This window comes from Lissotriton helveticus, chromosome 3_1 (genome assembly GCF_964261635.1).
Source record: "Lissotriton helveticus chromosome 3_1, aLisHel1.1, whole genome shotgun sequence".
In the NCBI taxonomy this organism is placed as follows: Eukaryota; Metazoa; Chordata; class Amphibia; order Caudata; family Salamandridae; genus Lissotriton; species Lissotriton helveticus.
The window spans coordinates 2106601168-2106618698 of NC_136061.1; the positions used below are offsets into that span (position 1 = coordinate 2106601168).

The following is a 17531-nucleotide window of genomic DNA, read 5'->3' on the forward strand; positions in this document are numbered from 1 at the left end:
CCCCACATCTCTCAATTTTCTCAGTACCTCCTTTGCCATTTCGTTGTGCTCCACTTCATTGCCCCCGTAGATCAGTATGTCATCTTGGAAGCAAAGTGTGTTCATGCAGTCCTTTAGTACATGTTGCATGACTCTTTGGAAGGCCGCAGCCGCAGACGCCAAACCAAATGGCATGCGCAAGAACTTAAAGTTTCCAAACGGGGTGGTGAATGCAGTGAGCAGTTGAGAGTCTGGGTGCAGTCTAATTTGATAATAAGCTGACGATAAGTCCAGCACGTTGAAATACTTTGCTCCCTTAATCGTGCTCAACATTTCGCCTATTCTGGGAAGTGGATATCTGTCCACCAGGATGTTGGCGTTGAGGCCTCTCAGGTCCACACAGAGCCTAATGGTATTCCCTCCATCTTTTGCCGTGATAACTATCGGGGCCAACCAAGCAGAACTTTCAATCTCTTCGATAACTCCCTGACTAATCAGTCTCTGAAGTTCCTGCTCAAGAGGTTCTCTCATGCGCAAAGGTATGGATCTTGTCTTATGCACAACTGGTTCTGCCCCCTCCTTGAGGATGATCTTGTGCATATAATTCTTAAACACCCCTAGATTGTTACTGAACACTTCTTTAAACTCTTCCATGAGGTTTCCTGCTATGCCCAAGGGGTCAATTAACAACACTTGTTCTGGGTTATTGGGATCTAAGGTGATACCTAACTGTTTCTGATGCTTCCAGCCCAACAAAGTGGAGCCCCTGGAGGAAACATACACCTTTCCCACCGTGTGTCTATCCTTAAAGGAAATCTTCATCGTCACCATGCCCTCCAGTGGTATTCTCCCCTCATTGTACCCCTTGGGATTGATGTCAGGCTGCAACAACTTTACAGAGTGATTAACAAACTTTTCTTCAAAAACATTTTTATCCACCAAGGTGTAGGGTGAGCAGGAATCAGCATACATACTAAATTTAACTCCATTTAGGAGAACATCACATTTGGGATACGAGATCACTTCATCTTCCTCATCCCCACTCAGTTGAAAAACATATGATCTTTCCCCTTCCTCCCCTTGGGTGGTTTCTTCAATGACATTCACTGACTTGCCTGGCGTTTTACACACTTTGGAGAAGTGCCCCCATCTGTTGCACTTCCTACACTGTACATTCCTAGCAGGACACTTCCAGTTACTTGCTAAATGGTTAGGACTACCACATTTGAAGCACACCATGGGGCCTGACTTACTACGCACCCCCTCTTTATTTTTGTCCCCTACTTTACAGACGGTTTCTCCCTCAGAACTAGACTTGCTTTCCGTCCTCTCTTTGCTTGCCCCCTCAGGTAATTTCATTTCCCTGATACATCTCGCGGTATGTTCCAGACCCTTGGCTATGTTCACAGCTTCTTCTAGGTTGGGATTCTTGGTGAGTAACTCCTCCTGCGTCTTAGTGTCATTTGTGCACCGCACCAGTTGATCTCTGATTAAAGAGTCGGTGAGTTGCCCAAATTCGCATGTGGCAGACAGCCCTCTCAGTACCGCTACGTAATTGCTCACTTTTTCTTCCCTTTTCTGCACCCTCTTAAAAAACTTGTGCCTCTCCATCACCACATTTATCTTCTCCTTAAAATGTGCTCCCAGTTCCCTGAGTGTGCTTTCATATACATTGACACCTTCCTCCACTTCCTCCTGGTCGTCTTCTACTAGCCTCCCTGTAATGTCTTCATAGACCTTTCTCCCATGAGTACCCAGGTTGTGGAGTAGTATGTGTTGCTTGCGTATATTGGTGTAATTACTACCGCCTATGGCAATCAGGTACGATTTGAAAATGCCTTCCCACCTTCTCCATGGAATGTCAGGTTCTCCTAATTCATTTAGAAAGGGGGGAGGTTGACTCATGCCCGCCCCCGCCATTGCCATACAGGTGTGGGATACCTGAAAAACTTGTCTTCAAAACAGACCACAGAGATGCAGGAGAAACCTTAAAATTTAGATATGTAGACACCGCAATTTTTTTTTTTCCCTGTGTGACCCCAATGATTATTAATTCCACTCTACATTGAAATCAACACATATATATGAGAGAAGACATTAATTGTGAAAGTTGTAGTAATAGTCCCCTTTCTACTTCCACAGAATGCCTCTCCTCAGACCAATGAGGTAACTGGCCCCCTCCCACTGGCGGGACCTTCCTGTTGAGGTGGCTTCCCTTCACACGATCTTCTCCCGTCACCTCAGGCAAGCTCGTGGAATTTCGTTGTGAAAGCAGGTGAGCTTCTCCTCCAAATATGCCCGTAGCTCAATATAGCGTAGGCTTAGAACCAAAGGTTGAGTCAGTTAGTGCAGCGCGATATGAGCCAATCTCGAGGGAACCACTCTGCCCCACATCGTAGCCCTGACAGAAAGTTCAGCTTCCACTTTCCGCTTCACACCGCTGTCACCCAGGGGAACGCAGAACGCAGCGCGTAGCTAGGTCTTTCCCTCACGCCGCCAAAGAATGTAGTAATGGACAACACTACATTAAAGGATGATAGGTTCTTTATTTCTAAGTAAACACATGGATGTCGTCAGCTGTCTTCTGTCGGTGGCGCTGCTCTGTCAAATTCTAGAGCGAGCGCCGCTTGACACATGGAGCATACCAAGTACAGCCATAAGGGAGGGGGGAAAAGGGCACAGGGTGAAGAATCAGGTCAAGGGGCAAGTTACAACAGTACGTTAATGACTGCCTCTCTCCTAGGGGTGCTACCAGAGAAAACAAGCATTGGTAAATGCATTAGGTTTCACCTATCTGATTAATAATAAGCTATTTTTTTGTAACTTGTAGCTTGCTGAGGATTTGTACAATATATGTTACAGAAAGTCTATTGAAGTGTGATGACTTGTTTATGTACAAAAAGGCAATATATTGTGCTATTACTAGTGGTATAGTGCGGGTAGGTAATAGCAACATTTTGAAAAATTAAATGAAAGTAAAATATTATATTTTTTAATTGCTGTAATAGCAATATTATGTCTTTACAGGAGTTCTGACAAGTTGTGGGCCCAGTGCCTCTGTACCTGCTGCAACATTGAAACATGCCCCTAGTGCCAGCAAGATAACTGCACTTGTGACTGCATTTTTAGTAGTAAAGTTTAGCAATATTCTGTCAAATCAAGCCCATTTTAACTGGAAGAAAGCTGCTATTGTGCCTGCCTGTATAGTAGTAAAATATAGCAATATAAGGTGTTTGGAGGAGGTTATGACAAATTTTGGTAACAGTGCCAATGCACCTGCTACACTGTTCAAATCATGACCCTATTGCCAGCTAGATAAATGCACTTGTGACTGTCTTTTTAAGTAGGAAAATTTGGCAATAAGCTGTGTTTAATGCTGTCCCTATAGCTTTTGGCCCTAGTACCACTGCACCTGCTGCACCATTGAAATCAAGTCCTTTTAGACTGCAAAGTAACTGCAATCGTGACCGCTTGTTTAGTACTCAAATATAGCAGTATTATGTGTTTAGAAGAGTTCTGACAACTTATGGGCCCGGTGCTACTGGACCTGCTGCACTGTTCAAATCATGACCCTGTTGTCTGCAAGGTAACTGCACTTGTGGTTGCATGTTTAAGAATAAAATATAGCAATATTAGGGAGCAGATTTACAAGAAACTGGCATATCTCCGCATCATAGGTGAGATGTGTCAGTTTACTTGCATCACACAAAAAAAACCCTCGCGGCACCTGGATGCTTCGCATTTACAATGCGGTGCACCATGGCACAAGGACTGACAGATGCGTCACGCATAGGCATGCATTGCTGGAGTCGAAAGCATGACGCAACTCCAGCAATGCTCAGGAAGGCCTACACCTATTGTGCTGCGTCACTACTTACGCCTGCTTCGAGCAGGCGTATGGTTTGGACGCAGTGACGTCGTAGAAGTGGCGCAGTGATATCTTGTAGATTTCACTGCATCACTTTTATAAGGCTTTCTTGCGTCAGAACGCCCACGCTGCATACATTATGCCAGACGCAGATATAATGTGGCGCAGGGCTTTACAACGGGACGCATCTCCCTAGATGTGTCGTGTCATGTTGTAAATGTGTCGCAATGTGGTGCATTGATTACACCGCTACTGCACCACAAAAGTGACAACGGCGAACCAAAAGTGTTGCATGGTGCTTGTAAATCTGCCCCTAAGTGTTAAGTGGGGTGCCTGTAGCTGTTGGTCCCGGTGCCACTGCACCCGCTGCACTATTGAAATCATGATTCCAGCACTTGCTAGGTAACTGCACTTGTGACTGTCTGCTTAGTAGTGAAATATAGCAATATTTGGTGTTTAGTGGCGTTATGACACTTTTTGGCCCCCGTGCCACTGCACCACTTGGAGTCAAGCTAGCCGGGCTGAAGAGAGGTGTTACCTCGAAACCGGTCCGGTCCTCGGATGCTTGATTCCGGTCTGGGAAAGATATGGCTGTTGTAGTTCGGACTGGACTGTTCCCATGGGGCAACAGGGTCAGAGCTGATTTGCATAAAGCCATTATCTGACCCAGGGTGGTGTGGAGTGCAAAAAAACGATGGATTTGGGCCCAGATCTTTTGACTGGGGGAGTGTGTGACATTGATCCACATTCAGTCCATCACTTGTTGTTTTTTGCAACTGCACCAGCTGCACCATTCAAATAATGACCCTATTGCCTGCAAGATAACTGCACTTGTGACTGTCTGTTTAGTAGTGAAATATAGCAATATTTGGTGTTTAGTGGCGTTGTGACACCTTTTGGCCCCTGTGCCACTGCACAATTTAACTCTAGCCCCTTTCAACTGCAAGGTAACCGCAATTGTGATGGCCTGTATAGTAGTAAAATATAGCAATATTAGGTGTTTAGTGGAGTTCTGACAAATTTCAGGCCTGGTGCCACTGCACCTGCTGCACTATTCAAATCATGACCCTGCAAGGTAACTGCTCCTGTGACTGCTTGTTTAGTAGTAAAATATTTTAATTGTAGGTGTTTAGTGGGGTCCCTAGAGCGTATGGCCCTGGTACCACTGAACCGGCTTCACCATTCACATCAAGTCCCTTTGAACTGCAAGGAAACTGAAATTGCGACTGCCTGTTTAGTAGTCAAATATAGCAATATTATGTCTTTAGAGTTCTGACAGCTTTTGGGCCCGGTGCTATTGCTACTTATGGCTGCCTGTTTAGTAGTAAAATATAGCATAGCTCTTCTATATTAACTTTTTTTTTTACGTGCAATGTTTATAACAACATTAAGAATTTGATCATAATGACCAAACGGATTATGTTGAAAAAAAAATAAGTCTGATAATGCTTACAAAATGCAAAGAAAGGTACTGAAACATGAATAGGAAATGCCACAAACATATTAAGGCTAAAACATCTGCTTTACACAACTAAGAAATAACAAGCATTTACAATGCAATGGTTTCGCCTTTGGAAAAGTTAGAGCTATTGGCATTGCAAATGACAAAATTTGTATTTATGTGTTGGTTTTGAAAACAGATAAATAAATGGCATTGTCATTTACATTGTCATTGGCTTAATCTCTGCAGTCACTCTGCAGTCCCTAGGACTTCAAAGCACTCCCTAGTCACTCTGCACTCCCTAGTCACTCTGCACTCCCTAGCCCTCCCTAGCCCTCCCTAGTCACTCTGCACTCCCTAGCCCTCCCTAGTCACTCTGCACTCCCTAACGTTCTTGAGTAATATCAGCTACATACAAAGTTACTGCCTAGTCGACTATCAAGAGTTGTAAATGTGTGAAATTACTTCCTTGGCCATGCCAGAGATGAGACAGATCATGCGCTCTACTGCCAGCCTATTGATTTCTGGTAGATTGATTTCAGGTCCTCAATCCTCATGCCCTTTCCATCTAAGGACAGTATGCTGACCTTAAAATGCATCAGTTTGGTTGGTATTTTATTTTGTGACTCAGACATTTTAATTGGCTATTAATTGTCCCAATACAAGTGTTGGGCTTTTATGTTCTTACAAACTCGTTGTCTCTCTCCTGACATATAATTTGTGATTGAATATTTCTGGGGTCTCCCAGTGTACATGACAAGTACTGCTTTGTCTGTGGTGTGCCTGCTAGGCATCCTGTTGTTTTCTGTAGAAAACACTTATTTTAAATGCACGTGCAAGATTTGCAATGCTGCCCAGGACATAGTTATTGTCAACACTTCTTTGGTTACACTTCAGTACTGGAAAAAGCTTTTGTTCTGCCAATAAAATTGCTAAATAAATAGTTTAATTTGAACCACACGTCCTAATTTACAAAACAAGCGTCAATGTCCTCGAATGACTTATGTAGAAGGGCTAGTTATCTCGCTGAGCTATATCAGGGGTGATTTGAACTCTCCGAACAGGGGAGAGCAAGAGAGCTTGGGGAGGATGCGGGTCCACTGAGGCACGTGGCACAGGAGGGGCGGGGTGCGTGAAAAAGCCGCTCATTCATGGGCCTGGGACTGGAGGAGCAGCTGCTACGGGGGGGGAGGGGCAGATATGGGTCACGGCAGGTTGGCGAGGAGCAGGTGGCACGGGGGGGCAGCGAGGAATGTGGGTCAGAGCGGGTGTCCTGGGAGCAGGTGCCGAGGCTATAATGTGTCTGGGGCGCATGAACGCACGAGGTCAACCGAGGAAAAGGTCAGACAGGGTCATCCTAAAACAAAACAAGAACAATGGAACAGAGACCGAGGCCTCGACTAAGTGTGAGCCGACTGGCGACGTGGGAAGCCCACTGTCAACTGTATCTCGTTAATGGTATTTAATAGGAGTCATACGATAACATGTATTATGGTTGACCTGCTTGAGAAGATGTCTCGGCTGAAAACGCCAAGAGTTACGTGGCCACTGAAACGAGAAGAGTGTCAGGTAAACGGAGGAAGAAATAAAGACACCGGGGTGGGTGCAGAAATAAAGAGGGGGGAGAGGGGAGTGTAAGGGAACAGGCACTGATGCGCTCGGAATGGAAGAGTGAAGTAAAGAAGGAAAAAGAGAGAAATCAGAAAACAAAGGAGAGTTTAAAAAGAGTAAGAGCCAGGGAGAAATTAAAAGGAAGGAAAGAAAAAACAGGATGAACAAGACTAATACAGAAAGAGAACAAATAATGCAATCGAACGAAATAAAAACAAGTCAGGTCCCGGGCCGGCCAGCCAATCACAGCGCGGCCCGGGGAATGACATCACGGGGGTGTCCCGGGCCGGCAGCCAATCACAGCGCGGCCCAGGACAAAGGGGCGGGACTTAAAAAAAGACCGAGAAACGCCCCCGAATCGCGTTTTCACGGGAAAGCGTGATTGACAGCCAATCTCTTCCAATGGCTAGCCTCCATTTATGGAGCTAGCCAATGGAAGACAGAGGCGGAACCAAAGCCCATATGTAGGATCATGAGATTTCGCCCTGGGCGGAGCAACTGCTACGCAGTTGCAAGGCCAGGGCGAAACCTAAAAAGCAAGCATTCCAGCAGCGGTCTGCCTTTTCTGTGGGAAGAGATCTTATCTTGACAGTGAATGGCATTTAAACAGGTTGAACAGCTTTAGAAGAAGTATCATAAATGCGTGCAGCCAGGGGTAGTTAACAAAATAAAAAGTTCCACACAAATGCGAATGAACTCAATAATTCGGCCATGGGAACTGATAAGAAGCACTTTTTTAGATACATTAAATACAAGAGATTTCACAAGCACAGCGCAAGCGCTATGCAGGAGAAACCTAAACACAATAAATTATGAAGGGCCACATGTACAAAGCGTTTCTGTATTTACAAAAGAGAAGATTCCCAGAATAGGCCTGTATGCAAATGTAATTTGTTTTTTTTAAATGCACAAATCCCTGTTTGCGATTTGGAAAACTATTACCGAATCGCAAATTAGATTTGAGGTTCGGTGTTAGGAAGGGGTGTTTTTAGGGTATCCCCATGGGACCCCTTCCCCTTTGTGAATGCTTGAAGGAAAAATGTTAAGGACAGGCAGTGGTCCCAAGGAGCAACACCCACTCTTAACAAGCATTGCAATGCAATAGGTCTCGCATTTACGAGAGTTTGAGCTATTGGCATTGTAAATGACAATGACTTTTATTTATGTGTTGTTTTTAAAACAGATAAATAAAAGGCATTGTCATTTGCAATGCCAATAGCTTAAACTCTCGCAAATGCGAGACGTATTGCATTGCAAATTTGTTCATGTATTAACATTTTTCTTAAAGCATTAGGAGAGAGCGTATTCTGTGCAGGACAAAGCTGTTTGAGAAAATAGTGCTCGGAGGCTGTAATTAAAGCCTATTGAGTAATAACACACGTATCAAGGGGTGTTGCCATGGGAGGTTGCAAAATGAGACACGGCAGTACTAAGGAGGAACTACTATGCCTATTTACCAATGAACAGCCATATTTAACAATGGACATTGACACAAGCCAATGGAAAATATGGGCGGAGAGTGGACAGAGCTTCAAGTACCTACCTGAATACAGCATGCCTCGCAGAGCAGCGCATACGCTTCCAAGGCTCGACCTAAAAAAAAAAAGAAAACTTTTCATTTTAGGAACGCATCCCGCTTTCCTTTAAGCAAGACAGGCTGCATTTAAGAAAAAAAGATTGCTTTCATTAAAAAGCAATCAGAGACACAGTGGTCTGCTGACCCCAGCAGGCCACCATCCCTGTGATTTTTGCGATACCCAATGGATCGCAAACCAAGACATAACTCATTAATATTCTTGAGGTAGGTCTATTTGCGGCCCACAGTGGATCGAAAAATGTGCAAAACATACATTTGTACATGAGTCTTTGAGATTACCAAATAGTGGATCGGAAAAATTCGCTATTTTGTAATCACAAACGCTTACCTTTGTACATGTGGCCCACAGGTATCTAAGACACTTTAGTAGCATTAGAAAGGAATGTGTGCACCTCTGAAAGTTCAAGTTCAAGCATCTGGATAAATAAACAAAATGATCACAGCTGTGTGGAGCACAAGAGCTTTTTTTGTGGAAGCTGACAATGTCTGCCCAGTCAAAATATGTACATGTGGGTGGAGCCAAACTCCCTCTCCTTGTGATTTTCACATAAATGTCTCGCAACAGCTGCACTGACAAGACAAGACAGACCATAAAAAGTGGCACGGTTAATGAAATGTTCTGTATGTACTTTTGAAGAGATGACTAGTACGATATGTGACAGAAAGCTTACGTGGATTGCATTCCTCCCATTGCTTACCAATGGCTTTGTGTATTGTTATGAATGCGCTGTGAGGTAGCAGATGCACACCATTTGTTAGTCAATTATCTCGATGTTTTTCATTTTATTCCTGCTTGCGTGCAGACTGGAACCGTGCCTCGCCTCAAAGCATGTATATTAAACTCCAAAATAATTACAGCAACCCTTTACTGCATTTCCAATCGCACTGCTTGCATCAAGAATGCTTCCAAGCTTCTCATGTTCCAAATTCATATTTATTGCGTAGTTTCCAAAATTAATCAAGCTTTGCTTGACTGTTCACAATAAGGCTGTCCATGGTCCCAATTTTTTCAAATGACACAGTTAGGCCAATCCAGGCCTTTTACCGCATCACGTGGGACACTCAATTGATGTTTAGCAGCTGTAGTTCACCAATGTCCCAATGCATTTCGGGCATTTTATCGCCCTTCGTCAGGGGTAGCTGTTGAAATTAAAACCAAAGTAAAAACTCCTTTAGTCTTCATCATAGAGCGCTTCAGTGTTTTAACACAAATGCATAAAATGATTAAATCATCTTCAGTCCAATCCATATTATGAAAATAAATAAACTCTTTGATTAGCAAAAAACCCTAAACACCACTACATCAGTACATTTATTGTACTACTACCTTGTCAAGTGTTCACTGAACACGGTAACCTCCCCACATCCATCCTCGATGTCATGCCTGCCATTATGCCGTCGTTGCTAAGTGAATCCCCAACCACCCGGTGCTCACTGCATACTATTCCCCTAAGTGTATCTCTACCCTCACCAAACTTAACTCCCACAACAATGTGAATCTAACACCCAGGACATGCAAACTGACAGCTTAACTCTATCTTTTACCCCGGTCCAGTTCTTCGTGAAATACCTGCTCATACTCCATAGTTGTTCCTGACCGGTTTAACACCTACTTTCTTCTAACCGTAATTCCAAACAAATGCTCGAGCAGCTGACTCCTAACGCTCACAATTTAAATTCTTAACCTGGTAAAAATTCTCCAATCACCAAAGCCTAATTGCCTTCAGCTACATTCCGTTTGAAACTGCGTGACCCACCACCCATAGAATTAGATCCTACCTCCTCCTCCTCCCCACGTGACTAATCCCAGCTCTTACTATAACCTTCACCTAATACCCTCAGCAACTACAGGGCCCATATACCATTGCGCCCAAATGAACTTTAACACAGAAACTATCACCACCCCACAATTTCACTTAATTTCACTAGATGCTATGTGACAAAGAAAAATCCTTGAGAAAACGTCCACGTATACCGATTAATTGATTTAATGCAAAATAAACCCTCGTTTATACGAACAACAAACACATGTCACATGAATGTATGCATTTAGCTCGAGAGTCATTTTAAAACACAAGTCCAAGGAGACCATCCACAAGTGGCTTTGTCATGAATTAAAACAGCCTTATTCGTGAAGATGTTACATTGTAAATTTTGTGATAATCCAATTGATAATTTTTATCATTGTGATGCTGGGTGGAAAACCGCCAGTGAGGCAACAATTATTAAATGAATGCTTTGTGTATTGTCACTCACATTTGCTTGCTTTCTAATCACTCGTGTGTTGTAGCCCCTCAGCATGTCGTTGTCCCTTCCCATGGAGCATAGCCTATTTACCACCTCCCTAACTGGCTCCTTCTATTCTTCCACAAGTGATCCCTTTTCAGGAACTCTTTTTTATTTTCTCATGAGAGTGTATATATTGTCCAGTTGTATTTCTCTGCCTACCCCATGCTCCATTTGTTCTTCCTTCCTTGTGATTCTATCCCCTCACACAGCGCTCCATGTTGCCCTTTCTCACTGAGACCTCCCCCACCCAGTACTCCACATTGATCTGTTTTGTGCACTTTTCTCCCCTCACCCAGTGATCCACTTTGTCCTCCCTCACCCGTGCTATTCTTCCCCTGCCCGCCTTTGTTGCTCCATCCCCATTCAACTCCATGCCTCCAACCCTCTCTGCAGTTCTTTTTTTAATACTTTTTATTTATCAATTCACCTCAGATTGATTGCCTCATTTTTAAGGCGCTTGGATGCATGTTTGCACATGCCTAAACAAATAAAATGACGCAGTGGCTTTGTCATAATGCTTTTAAAACCTTTTTTTACGAATTCATCTCAAATTAGTCAATAAAAAGCACCTCACCCCGCCTCGATTTGTAGGCACATATGCACTTATTGGGGCATTCCTAGAAAATGACACAATGGCCTCGTCATAGCACTATTAAAAAAAGCAGAAACTATAACCCATCGTAATCAGCAGCCACACCGCTTTACCACGTGGCTAATTACCATTGTACAAGCCATTAGGTCTGATAAGAAAAAGAAATTGCCTTTGTCAAAGCTTATAATTCTAAATGTAGTGGCGTGGTACTCACATCACAGGGCGGAAGTCTTGGGGAACCTTACCCCCACCCACCCATCCCATGAGGAGCTGTAGTGTGCTGCTCAGAGGTGCTCCGGGCTGAGTCCAGCCTTTAGGACAGTCTGGCCTGCCTGATGCCAGAGGTTCTAATCTAGCAAGCCTGATCCAGCCCAGCCCAGGCAGCACAATGTTTCACTTTTTCGTCCTCAGCCTCCCACCTCTCGATGCAGTGTGTGCCTCGCACAGCTCATATGTGGAACGCTGAAGCATTCAAAGCGGGTACTCTGGACCGCGCATAGGGCTCACCGTGATGCTGATGAAAATGCATTTTAACATCTGTATTGAACATAGGGCCAACTTAATGTGGGACAGATACAGTTTAACATCTGTATTGCGCACAGAAATAATACGTCTCTTCTGACGAATATATTAACTATTGTTTTTTTCCATGAACTGTATAGCTGTAGCAAGAAACATCACACTCTAAACTTGTGAAATACAGGTTTCATCATTCTAATGACCGCCTCAAAATATGCTGCACAGCTTTACCAATACCCGTTTTTCATCAATAGTGTATAAACAAAATGTGATCATCTAATTGAAATTTAAGGGCCATTGCAGAGTACAACTTCACCGATCTCTGCTTATTGTTAAACAAGGCATGGTGTACATGTTTTTCTAAAGCAGTGATGCATATAAACACTGTGATATTTCATAACCCCATCCTCTTCGTTTTTTCTGATATGAGCCCAGATATCCTTGTTCGGAGTAGGCACTCAAGGAGATTCGGAAGGAGCTACTAGCCAGGAACATTGAAGTATCCACGGTGTTCTGAGTGACGTATAAGGGCAGAACATTGGCATTCTTACAAAGTAATGCTGCAACAGTGTTTTACAGGTTATGAAGTACACTCAAAATGGCAGGCAGAGGGCCATTGAGTGGACCTCGTTGACAGCTGATCACTTGTCCTGGATCTCCCCTGTGCGAAGATGATGTTCCTGGTGGTATAGGGGGGGTCATAAAAAAGCAGGGACTTCCAACATTGAGAGGGCGGTTGTGAGAAGTTAGCCTGGCATATGATGTCCACTATTCTAGTGGGCACCTTGCACCAGTCTAAACGGCCCTTATTGATGGTGGTTGTAAAGTCAACCTTATAGACAAGCTATCCTAGTGGTAGCATGGACCAGCAGTCTTAGGCTAAGACTTCAGAGAGCATGTCAAGCAAGCTGTTTTACCAATTATAATCCCTTGAATACCAAATGGAAGGACACCACACAGAGTATATATCAAATATATATGTATTTATTTCTAACACAACCCCTCTGCACTCTTTATGAGGTAAGAGATCGAATTACATCACAAGTTACTCAATTAGCATATGATAAGTTGCACAAATACAGTTATACCCTAGGGGCCTCACAAACCATATACTAAGTAAGTGGTTTAAGGACCACTACAGAAACAGTGAGTAGGCCTAGGGCCTAGGAAAATCGCTGGGACTACACTAAACAAACAAAGGTTAGGAAGTAGGAGACCCACAGGAGACGGGTGCAGTGTCTAAACACAGTCGCGAGTTATCATTGTCTTATAATGGAGAACGAAGAAGTTACAAAGTTACTGTTTAAGGGCACTTCCGGCTGGACTACGACAAAACACCTTTAGACTAGGACACTTCGAGAGTCAAGACCCACGGGAGCACCGGAGTACTCGTGTTACCTCACCCAGGGAAGCCGGGTGCATAGGTGCCTTTTGGTGTCGAGTTTCGTCTATGCTTTCAATGGAGATCTGCAAATAAGTGCTGCAGGCGGCCAGAGGAAGAGTGTCCGGGTGGATCGAGGAACTGAAGAACCTGAAAGCAGAGGGGACAGAGTCTGGGTCACTAGCCAGGGACCAGGAAGGAACCAGGAAGGAACCAGGCGATGTTGCAATGATCTCAGGTGAAGAGGTGAAGCTTGTCTCTGCAGCCACGAGGACCAGGAGGTGTCAACGACAACCAGGAGCTGGATTCAAGCTGTCCCACAAAGGATCTAGTTGACTGTAGTGTGACCATCGGTCTGAATTTACCTAAGCGCCAGCGACCTTTAACAATCGCGCATGCTGCATTGTAAACTTGTTTTTTCACAACGTAGTGTTGTGCAAATCTGTCCGTGTAGATTACACAGGTGTATTGTTCGAGTGGCAGAATTTCGATTGACAGAGGGTATTCATGTTCGTATTCCAGATCTTCTAGTCTTTTCATTTTTGGATCAAATGCGTGTTTCACGTCTGTTGCAGCAAGAGAATTTTCCCATTGTATGCATTTAGGATCTAAAGCTTTAGCATTCGGAATGCTTGGTCTTGTTACTGCCTCAAGGGCTGATACTGCTGTTAAAACAGATATGCTCTTCCCTTGGGCTAGGGCTCTTTCTTTTGCTACAGCAGTTTGAACCGCAGTCAGATTTTTTTCAGTAGAACTGAATTTCATTTCAGCTTGTGTGTACAAGTGTGATTTATAAGCTATTGGTACTGTTTCTCCCTCATTAGAGGTCAGGTACCTGAATCCGCATCTTCCTGGGATGACTCGGATTACAAGGTTGCGTTCGTTTGCGCGTGTTTGCAGTTTTGTTTTTGTTAACATGTCTGTTTGTAATGTTTGTAAAATTTCTGTGTGTTTCTGAGTCCAATTGATTGGTTTTAAATCACGTTTTATTAATTCATAGAGAGGTTTAACCCTCTCTGCATAATTTAGAATGTAAGTTCTTCCGAAATTCAGGAAACCTAGAATTGATTGTAAGTTTTTCAGCGTTTTTGGAGCTTGGAGTACTGCACACTTCTCTAAGAAGTTGTCTGCTAGGCTTTTGCTTTCACTTGATAATTCATATCCTAAAAATAGGACAGTTAGGTGGCCAATTCGTGACTTTTTAAAGTTGAATTTGTATCCTTCATCTGCGAACCCAAGTATAATGGTGTTCACTCTTTTCAAGTGTGTCTCCAGGTCACCGTCTGTAAGATAGATGTCATCGACATAAGATAATGCCTCATCATCATACATTTGTGGTAACTCTGCTACCCTTGCTGAGAATAATCCTGGGCTGTTCTTGAATCCCTGTGGGAGTCGACAGAATTCTCTGTGCCCCCATTGTTGAGAAAGCGGTCAAATACCTACTTTCAGGTGCAATGTTTTGACAAAAGAAACCATTTGAGATATCTAATGTCATTTTATATTTTTTGCGCACGATGTTATTCATTAGTGCTGCACTGTGTGAGTTTTGTACTGCAAATGTTTTGCAGCATGAGTTTAGGTGTCTGTAGTCCAAAACTAGACGATATGAATATAGCTTCTTGCTTAACAGGATAATGCCTTTGTGCAGTCGGTTGATTTTTTAACTGGATTTTGTGGTGAGGGGAATCCTCATCCCATCCTACATGATTTTTATATAATGCAGGGGCTTGGGCCACTGCCCATTTTCTTGCAAATGTGTATTTTTTATGAATTGGAATTTGATTTGAGAAGGCAGGCATAATCATTTCTTCGCCATGTGGGCACTCCCTGACAAACTCTGATGGCCAGTCTTTTTCTGCTAGAAGGATATCATAGCCTTTAGATAGTTTATCCCAAAAGAGACCTCTTATTTTCCTAGTTTTGTCCCCTTCTATACGTAATGTTATTTTGTATATTTTATGGGGCACGCTAACTCTGGTGTCTGCAGTTTCCACTTGAATTTATTCATTCGTGTCCTCTGTCTCCAGAAGATTCATCAGGATCTTGCGAGCTATGGTCACTTCTGCTGCGCTGTCTAGCATTGTCTGGGCCCATTCTCCGTTTTTCAGTTGTGTCCTCAGAATCCTCGGCATGTTTTATTTTAATACTAGCTACCTTCTTTTTTGGAAATTGTAATTTTTTACTTTGATGAGCAGGTTCCTTGTCTTTGGACTTGACGTGCTCTTCCTTGTGTTCTGACCGTCCTCTTCTTTACGATTTCTGTGAGGAAGTCTGAAAAGATCGAGAGGGACGAGTATAATTAGCTTGATATCTGTCAGGTTTTCTTAATTTATCCCTATCTCTAAGGTTGTATCTTTTCTCAGAGGGCTCCCTGTGGGGAGACTTGCCTCCTAGTTCTGGAGATCTATCTCTCCGTTGAGGAGACCTTCCTCTGGACTGAAACTATTTTTCTCTGGGAGTAGTTTGTTTATTCCCACCTCTTTTTTGGAGTATTGAGATTATTCTTGATAAATGCTTTTTCAGGATTTTCAGTTAGTTGGGGTTTTAGTGGTTTCCCATCCAAACCATCTCTACCTAATTCTTCATAGGATTTTTCTATGATTCTGGCAAGTTAAAAAGGTTGTTCTGCTATATCTGTTTCTTTCAATTTCTGGCGGATCACCACAGATGCTGCTTCTCCTTTTATGTTTGCTAGTAATATAGCTGAGACCTGCTTAAAGTCTTTCAGTAATTTCATACCTAGAGTTAAAGCAGGTTCTGGACCGTATTCATTTTGAATCTGTCTTAGTACGCCTGGTATAACCGCCATGGACGGAACACCATGTGTTTTTGTGTAAATCGAAGCAAAGACTGTGCCCCAAGTGTCACAGTCCTCCACATGTGGTGCGATCCCCATTGGAAGACAGATAGTCAGAATTCTGTGTTTCTCATTAGGAGTAGTATCAGGAAATACTGCCTCTATTTGAGTTATTTTTTGAGCTAACCAGAATGGAATTTGTTCCCGTTTTGCGGGTATTTTGCCAATGACTGATTGTATAGTCTATGGTGTGATTTTATTTGTATTCCCCTGGTGAGGGGTGTGTTGTGGTATTCTTATTGCTGGTTGGACTGTTGAAGTCCGCATGACATATTGGACCAATTGTCTATGTATTTTAATTAATAATTTTAGCTGAACTAAAATTTCTCGATCTGACATTTTTTCAATGTCGGGATGTGGTGTGTAGCTGTCTGGAACCGGCCATGTGGCTCCTGGTCTACCTAGTGGACTGAGCCTGGTAATGTGATTTTGATGTTTTAGGGTGCCATTAAACCAGAGCAGGTGCTCTTGGTATGTTAGTGGAATTTCAACGTCCTCGAAAGGGGCGTATTCCGTTGGAGATTCCTCTATTTTGTAATAGTGGAAATCGTGTGTTATTGGATTTGCTTCAGGAAAATGTATCCATGAATAGAATACCTCTGTCTGCCGATATTCATGGGCCTCTACCACAAATATGACTGTACCACCTCTTGATGATAGTCCATTTTCTATAAGTTTAATAGTTATAGTTTTTCTTACGTTTACCGGAATGATTATAACATTCGTGTCTTCATTTTGGAGACTTGTGTCATCCGCTAGAAGTTGAGCTGCTATTCTAGCTCTCTCCCTTTCATCGTCACTTTCCCCCATTTTACTGACAGAAAGTTTTTGTTGCAGAGCAAGTTTCAAGGAAACAAAGATTAGGTGCACAATATTTTGGAACACTGTATACTTCAACGTTGACTAAACCAAAAACTAATACATAGGAATCTCTTCCTACTAAGTTCTGGCGGATATTAACCTTTTACCCACTCCAGACGTCTATTGGAGTTTTTACGGGAAAAAGGGGTCTGTGTGAAAAGCATGACTGAGTTACTCTAGTATCCAGCTTTAGATTATCGCCTTACGAAACGTTGGGCGCCATGTAGTGTAGTTCCTATATTCCCAATAGGCTCTGCGCATTGGAATAACATAAACGACAGTTTAGACGTAGGACTGAAGTCATCTAGGTCTCTACTGAATATGTTAGACTTAATTAGGTATGCCAGCTAGCTCAGAGGTCACTAGAAACTTTCTCGAGTAAACAAGAAGGTGTTAACTTTCCTGAATAGAAAAGAAGGGATTAGTTACTGACAACCGCATAACCATGACAACTTTGCTCCCCCCAGAATAAGGAGTATATCTCCAGAGTCGTGGAAAACAATAGACAACTATTTCACTCAGTCAATCGTGCA

General features: G+C 43.1%; 1 long non-coding RNA gene across 1 annotated transcript in view; it reads left to right on the top strand.

Moving 5' to 3' along the window:
* The window catches only part of LOC144824151 (uncharacterized), a 257683-nt gene that overhangs the window by 73738 nt on the left and 166414 nt on the right, over window positions 1–17531 (top strand). Inside the window, exon 2 of the long non-coding RNA XR_013608911.1 lies at window positions 2122–2254. This is a non-coding gene — a long non-coding RNA (uncharacterized LOC144824151). The remainder of the gene's footprint in view (window positions 1–2121; window positions 2255–17531) is intronic.